Genomic DNA, 8956 nt, shown 5'->3' on the forward strand with positions numbered 1-8956 from the left:
TTCTGAACTAGAAATGCTGAAGGGTTTTACCTTTGTGGCCTGTAAAACCCGTACTACAGTGCTTGTTCGTCTTGCTATTTTAAGGAGAAAGCATTTTATAAACTATAAAATAATAACAACAACAATAATGATGGTAAATGATGAGGTCTTCGTCCTCATTCACGATTTGGAAGTGTTCAGGGATCCACACCTTTGCTACAGAGGACATTACCCAGCATCTCTCACTCACACACACACACACAAACACACACACGCACGCACGCACGCACACACACACACACACACCACCCTCCCAACCCCTGAGGAAAAGGAGGAAACCAGGGGTGGCAATGGGCACAACAGTCTCCGTGCTGATATGCCAGGCCAGGCGTGTGCTGCCCCGGAAAAGATATCTCCTCTCTCTGGGCCTCAGTTTCCTTAGGAATTGGTTGGATACTATTATGGACTGAACTGTGTCTCCCAGAAATGTGTGTCAACTTGGCTAGGCCATGATTCCCAGTATTGTGTGATTGTTCTCCATTTTGTGATCTGATGTAATTTTCGTATGAGTTTTAAGTCCTAATCTCTGCCTGTGGTTATGAGTTAGTAATGAGACAAGATTAGGTTATGTTAAAGGGAATCAGGATGGGATGCAACACCCTTACTCAGATCACAGCCCTGACAGGATGTAAGGGGAGTTTCTCTGAGGTGTGGCCTGCATCACCTATTATCTCACAAGAGATAAAAGGAGACACAAGTGAGGAGAGAGAGAGGGATCTCTCACTACGAAGCAAGAAGCTCCGGGACACAAGTGCATCCTTTGGATCAGGGGTCCCTGCACTGAGAAGCTCCTAGACCAGGCACATCAATGACAAGGACCCTCCCCCAGAGCCAAAAGAGAGAGAGAGAAAACCTTCCCTTGGAGCTATTGTTGTTGTTAGATGCTGTCAAGTTGGTTCTGACTCATAGCAACACTATGTGCAACAGAACGAAACACTGCCCAGTTCCATGCCAACTCTCATAATTTTGTTATGCTTGAGTCCATTGTTGCAGCCACTGTGTCAATCCACCTCATTGAGGGTCTTCCTCTTTTTTTTGCTGACCCTCTACTTTGCCAAGCTTAATATCCTTCTCCAGGGATATTAAGCTTGGTCCCTCCTGATAACAAGTCCAAAGTATGTGACACGAAGCCTTGCCACTCTTGCATCTGAGGAGCATTCTGGCTGTACTTCTTCCAAGATGGATTTGTTCATTCTTTTGCAGTTAATGGTATATTCAATATTTTTGGCCAAAACCATAATTCAAAGGCATTGATTCTTCCTCGGTTTTCCTTAATCATTGTCCAGTTTTCTCATGCATGAGGCTATTGAAAACACCATGATTTAGGTCAGGCACGCCTTAGTCCTTAAAGTGACATCTTTGGTTTTTAAAACTTTAAAGATGTTTTTTGCAGTAGATTTGCCCAATGCAATGCATTGTTTGATTTCTTGACTGCTACTTCCCTGGGCATTGATTGTGGATCCAAGTAAAATGAAATCCTCGACAACTTCAGTCTTTTCTCCGTTTATCATGGTATTGCTTATTGGCCCAGTTGTGAGGATTTTTGTTTTCTTTATGTTGAGGTATAATACATACTGAAGGCTGTGGTCTTTGGTCTTCATCGGTAAGTGCTTCAAGTTCTCTTTCAGCAAGCAAGGTTGTGTCATCTGCATATCACAGGTTGTTGTTGAGTCTTCCTCCAATCCTGATGCCCTGTTCTTCATATAGTCCAGCTTCTCTGATTATTCGCTCAGCATACAGATTGAATAAGTATGCAGAAAGGGTACGATCCTGACACACACCTTTCCTGGCTTTAAACCATGCGGTATTCCCTTGTTCTGTTCAGACAACTGGCTCTTGGCCTATGTATAGGTTCCTCATGAGCACAATTGAAGCGTTCTGGAATTTCCATTCTTTGCAATGTTATTCATAATTTATCAGGATCCACACAGTTGAATGCCTTTGCGTAGTCAATAAAACACAGGTAAAAATCCTTCTGGCATTCTTTGCTTTCAGCCAGGATCCATCTGACACCAGCAATGATGTCTCCTGTTCCACGTCCTCTTCTGAATCTGGCTTGAATTTCTGGCAGTTCTCTGCTGATGTACAGCTGCATCTGCTTTTGGATAATCTTTAGCAAAATTTTACTTGCATGTGATATTAATGATATTGTTTGATAATTTCCACATTCTGTTGAATCACCTTTCTTTGGCATAGGCATAAGTATCTCTTCCAGTTGGTTGGCCAGTTAGCGATCTTCCAAATTTCTTGACATAAATGAGTGAGCACTTAGAGCGATGCATCCATTTGTTCAAACATCTCAGTTGGTATTCCATCAATTTCTGAAGCCTTGATTTTCGCCAATGTCTTCAGAGCAGCTTGGACTTCTTCCTTAGTATCATCAGTTCTTAATCATATGCTACCTCCTGAAATGATTGAATGTCGACCAATTCTTTTTGGTACAATGACTCCGTGTATTCCTTCCACCTTCTTTTAATGCTTCCTGCGTCGTTCAGTATTTTGCCCCTAGAATCCTTCAATAATTGCAACTCAAGGCTGGAATTTTTTCTTCAGTTCTTTCAGCTTGAGAAACACTGAGCATGTTCTTCCATTTGGTTTTCTAACTCTAGGTCTTTGCACACGTTGTTATATTTTACTTTGTCTTCTTGAGCCACCCTTTGAAATCTTCTGTTCGACACTTTTACTTCATCCTTTCTTCTGTTTGCTTTAGCTACTTCACATTAAAGAGCAAGTTCCAAATTGTCTTCTGATATCCATTTTGGTCTTTCCTTTCTTTCTTGTCTTTTTAATGACCTCTTGCTTTCTTCATGTATGATGTCCTCAATGTCATTCCACAACTCGTCTGGTGTCGGTCATTAGTGTTCAACGCATCAAATCTCTTCCTGAGATGGTCTCTAAATTCAGGTGGGATAGACTCAAGATCATACTCTGGTTCTAGTGGACTCGTTCTAATTTTCTCCAGCTTCAACCTGAACTTTCGTATGAGCAACTGATTGTCTGTTTCACAGTCAGCCCCAGCCTCGTTCTGACTGATGATGCTGAGATTTTCCATTGTCTCTTTCCACAGATGTAGTCGATTTGTTTCCTGTGTATTTATCCAGTGAGGTCCACATGTGTAGTTGGCATTCATGTTGTTGAAAAAACATATTTGCAATGAAGAAGTTGTTGGTCTTGCAAAATTCTATCATGCAATCTCCGGCATCATTTCTATCACCAAGACCATATTTTCTAACTACTGATCTTTCTTTTTTGTTTCCAATTTCTGGTGCATTCCAATCATCAATAATTATCAATGCATCTTGATTGCATGTTCGATCAATTTCAGACTACAGAAATTGGTAAAAAATCTTCCATTTCTTCATCTTTGGCCTTGGTGGTTGGTGTGTACATTTGAAATATAGTCGTATTATTAATAGTTGTACAGTCATAGGACTATATTTTAAATAATAGTCTTTCTTGTAGGTGTATGGATATTATCCTATCACTGACAGCATTGTACTTCAGGATGGATCTTGAAGTATTATTTTTAATGATGAATGCAACAGCATTCCTCTTCAATTTGTCATTCATGGCATAGTAGACCGTATGATTGTCTGATTCAAAATGGCCAGTACCAGTCCATTTCATCTCACTACTGTCCCCTGGATCTGGCGCACTGAATTTGGACTTCTGCCCTCCTAAACTTGCTATGAGTCAGAATTGACTTGTGGCAACGGTTTGGTTTTCAGTTTTAAACTGTGAGAGAATAAATTTCTCTTTCTTGAAGGCAGCCACTTGTAGTATTTCTGGTACAGCAGCATTAGATAACTAAGACAGATACTAAGGTAACTTTCAGCTTTGATATTTTGGGATTCCTGAGGGGCAGATTAACCTGTTGCTGTGGGGTCGAATCTGACTCATACTGACCCTATATAGGGCAGAATAGAATTGTCCCATAGGGTTTCCAAGACTGTAATCTTTACGGAAGCACACTAGCTCATCTGTCTCCCACAGAACAGCTGGTAGGTTGGAACCACGGACCTGATCTTTAGGTTAATAGCAGAGTGCTCAATCACTGTGCCACCAGGGCTCCTTGAGGAGTGGGTTAATGGGCTCTAACCTTGAGGTCGGGGGCCTGAACCAGCATATGGGCCAAGTCCAGGTGTGCTGCATCCAGGTGGAGTTAAGCCCCTCCCGGGTACTGTGCACAGTGACCGGCACTGTGTCTGGAGGTGGTAGAGTTTGTGTTTGTCTCTGCTGCTTATGTCTTATTCATCTTTATATTCATTCCTTAACACTTGGCAGGCTGCCCTAGACTTGGTGGGTGCTCAGGAAATGTTTGCTGAACTGAATTAGGTAGAATTGAATTAAGCCTAGTGTGAGGGAGGGGGCAAGAGGCAAAAATGTGTGATAGAAAGCTCACGGGCTTTGGAGCTAGAACAAGGGTAGAAATCCCAGCTCCTCACTCCTAGCCCTGTGAATCTGAGTGGTTGACTTATCCTTTGGGGCCTTGGTTTCCACAGTCATAAAATGGGGATAATATTACCTCCCTTTCAGGGTTGTTGTAAGGATATGAGTCCATATATGCAAAGTACCTACAACAGTCTGGCGAAGTAAACAAGATAGGCCCGGCCTCTCTTCTCATGGAGCTTGAAGTTTATTGCAGGAAAATGACAAATCAACAATATAAACGGAAAACATTAGCTTATTCTGGAGGTCTGACCACTTTGGTGAGCAGGCTGGGCCAAGACAGGATGCCTACCACATAGGGGCTGAAGAGATAGCTTGGGCTGGAAAAACATCCTCCTGCCCCCCTCCCAGCCCCATACAGGAGTTCTTGAATGGCACAAATGGTTAAGCACTGGAATACTAACCAAAAGCTGGGTGGTTTGAACCCACCAGCGGTGCCTTGGAAAAAAGAAAACCAAAACCAAGCCCACTGGTGGATTTGAACTGCAGACCTTTGGGTAAGCAGCCGTAGCATATAACCACTACGCCACCAGGGTTTCCCCTTGGAAGAAAGGCCTGGAAATCTGCTTCTGAAAAATCACAGACTTGAAAACCCTGTGGAGCACAGTATTGTTCTGAAACACATGGGGTCGCCATGAGTCAGAATCAACTCAATGGTACCTAGTTTGGTTTTTGTTTTTTGCCCCCCTACACCCCTGGTGTGGAGGTGGGGGACCTTCATGGGGACATAAGCATGAGGCTGGGTCTCAGCCAGCTCCAATGAATGGCTCCTTGACACCCAACACTAGATATACCCAACGCTGAGCTATCCGTCTTCCCTATCAAACAGTGGCGAGGTCACCCAGTTTCCTCATGGCACCATTATCTTGCATTTCTCAGGTTCCAGATTGTGCTGCCAAATTTTCATTGACTCCTCTATTTCCTGCCCCCACATCTAGTCCATCTCGGTGCCCAAGGGTAGCTATCGTCACCCTGCCTTCCTCTTTCCTAGGCTAGTGCTCTACTATCTGAAATACACACCCTTCCTCTGTCCTGGTTTCATCCCATCTTCCTTAAATCGTGTTTTCAGCAGGGACTTAACTCATTACTCAATAAACCCTCACAGCACCATGGCTTATCAAATGCAGACCCCTTCTGGAACTCAAGCCCTAGCCGCCATAACTGCCGTCCTCCAGCCCATCTCATCTCTGGTTACTCCCCACCAGCTCTCTCCTACATTTGACTTTGCTCATACCAGTCCTCTGCAAAATGTCATCAGCTCCTCGGCCCTGTCAATCCTTATGCTTCATCTCTTTAAAACCTCTGCCCCAAACACTTCTCTTCCAGAAGCCTTCGCCAAGTAGCCCTACCTGACCCAGACCACCTCATTCCCATGCATGCTCAGCATGCCCTGTTTAAGAGCCCTGCCATTGAGACGAGTCTGCATCAATTCTTTCACCTCAGTTCCACAAGCCTGTGCCAAGTACATCCATGAGCGAGGCATGGCTCAAGGTGCCAAGGGGATACAGCAGAAGCCACACGTGAACCCCACTTTCAAGGCGTGGATAGTCTAGCAGAGGAGAACTCATATGGCCAGAATGTACTTTAATATAGAAAGTGATGTGCCATAAGGTGAAAATCCAGAACAGAATTTCAAATTCTTATAGAACCCAAACTTTCTGGAGCCATGGAGGCAGGATGAACCCCTGAAACTATTGCTCTTAGATAATCTTTAAATCTTAAACAAAAATGTCCCCTGAAATCTTCTTAAAACCAAACAATGGTTTAGCTTAACTAGAGAGGGATATCTGCCTTGAGCACTGAGCGTTTTTAAGATCTGTCTACCAGAAAAAAAGGGTTTTTTTTATGTGGAATCAAGGAGCCTTGATGGCACAGTGATTAGGAGCTAACCAAAAAAGTCTGCAGTTCGAATCCACTAGCTGCTTCTTGGAGACCTCATGGGGCAGTTCTACTCTGTCCTATAAGGTCACTATGAGTCAGAATCAACTCAATGGCAATGACTTTTGGTTTTAAATGGGGTCAAATTGACAACAGCCACTGGAAAGATTAGATAGGAACCTAGGGAGCAGTGAGTTAATGTTAATGGGGGAGGAACAACTCAGGAAAGGAGGGTGAGAATGGTTGCACAACTTGAAGAATGTAATCCATATCATTGAACTTTACATGTAGAAACTTGAATTTGCAGCGTGTATCTCAGTATCAACAAAAATAAAATAAATTATTTTAATAAAAAGAGAAAGAAAGTGATGTGCCATAGAAGTTTTTCTACCAAAAAATATTTTTTGAACACTCTATGCCAGGCATTGTGCTAGGTGCCAGGAATTTATCAGTAAGCAAGACAGGCCCTGCCCCTGCTCTCAAGGAGCTTGAAGTTTATTGCAGGAAAATGACACATTGACAAGCAATTACAATTCAGGCACCACTGGCAGATACCGATTTGGTGGTAGAAGTTTCTAAATTCATGACTGCAGGTGCTCCTCATATGTTAATACAGACAATAGAGCACACATGTGGCACAGACATAACTAAACACCTCATGGGATGAAGTTCCCAGGCTCGAAGACAAAGGACCATAGATGCGGGGGACAGCTACGTCAATTGGCACAACTTAGTTCTAAAAGACAGTGTTCTGCATCCTACTTTGGTGAGTAGCTTTTGGGGTCTTAAAAGCTTGTGAATGTCCATTTAAGGTACATCTATTGGCCCCTTCTAGTCCAGAGCAAAGGATAGTGAAAAAAGCTAAAGACTCAAGGGAGCAATTAGTCAAAAAGACTAATGGACCACATGAACCACAGCCTATATGACCCCGAGACCAGAAGAACTAGACGATGCCTGGCTACCATTACCGGCCACTCTGGCTGGGATTACAACAGAGGGTCCCAGACCAGGAGGGAAAGAAATGTAGAACAAAAGATCAAATTCACAAAAATGACCAGACATACTGGTCTGACAGAGGCTGGAGGAACCCCGAGACTATGTTCCCTGGACACCCTTCTAACTCAGAACTGAAGTCACCTTTCATCCAAGATTAGGTAGGCCTGTAAAACAAACAATAACACACATGAGGAAAGTGCTTCTTAGATCAATCAAGTATACATGGCCAAATGGGCAACACCTGCCCCAAAACAAAGACAAGAGAAGGCAGGAAGGGACAGGAAAACTGGACAAATGGAACCGGGGAACCCAGGGAAAGGGGGAGAGTGCTGACAAAACATGGGGATTGCACCCAAGTAATAAAACAATTTGTGCATAAATTTTTGAGTGAGAAACTAATTTGTTCTGTAAACTTTCACTTAAAGCACAATCTTAAAAAAAGGAAAAAAAATTACAGTTCAGGGTATACAGATTGAATTGCCCCCAAAATATGTATTGAAAAGCTGGAGCCCTGGTGGCACAGTGGTTAAGTGCTTGGCGCTAACCAAAAGGCCGGTGATTTGACTCTACTAGCCGCTTCTTGGAAAGCCTGTGGGACAGTTCTACTCTGTTCTATAGAGTCGCTATGAGTCAGAATCAACTTGACGGCAACCTTTTTTTTTTTTTAATACATACAAATATAATCATATTTGGAAATAGGGTTTTCTTTGTTATGTTAATTAGTGGGTTCTAAACCTAATCACATCTGAGTTATAAATAGAGCAGGATGGACACAGAGACAGAGGAAGAGGAAGAGAGCTGATGGACACAGACGCATCTGCAAGGATGGCTGGCAGCTACTAGAAGCTGAAAGAGACAAGGAAGTCTCTTCCCCAAGAGCTACACCCTGAATTCAGACTTCTAGCCTCCTGAACTATGAAAAAATAGATTTCTGTTCTTTAAAGCCACCCACCTGTATTTGTGTTATGGCAGCACTAGGTAACTAGGCCCAGGGTAATAAAAGGAGGAAGACCAGGGGCTCTGGCACACCCAGCAGAGGCCCGAGGCTAGAGGAGCCCAGAATGCAAGAGAGGGGGTCTTGGGAGTGGTGGGGGCTGGGCCAAGGTGGTAGGCTGAATCATGTCTCCCTAAAGAAGTTCATGTCCTAATCCCTGGAAGCTGTGAATATGTTCTCTTAAGCAGGTCAGAGAGGTGCTCCATTGATGGCTATGAGTAGAGGAAGGAGCCATGAGCCAAGGAATGTGGACGGTCTCTAGAAGTTGATAAAGACAAGAAAATAGATTCTGGAGGAGAAACACATCCCTGTGGACACCTTGATTTTGGTCCAATGACATCCATATTGGACTTCTGACTTACAGAATTATAAAATAAATTTGTGCAGGTTTAAGCCACTAAGTTTGTGATAATTTGTACAGCAGTACATAGAAAACTAGTACCACCAGAAAGAGTGGGCTAGATTTGGAAACAGGATGCAGGAGCAGGGCGATGATGGGAAGGGCACTCTGAGCAGAGGGGATGTAGGGAGAGCAAAGAGATGGTGTTGGAGAAGTGCAGGGCGATGCATGTAGGGGAAGAGCAAATGGCTCCATTTGGC

Source organism: Elephas maximus, chromosome 18 (genome assembly GCF_024166365.1).
Source record: "Elephas maximus indicus isolate mEleMax1 chromosome 18, mEleMax1 primary haplotype, whole genome shotgun sequence".
NCBI classification, from domain to species: domain Eukaryota; kingdom Metazoa; phylum Chordata; class Mammalia; order Proboscidea; family Elephantidae; genus Elephas; species Elephas maximus.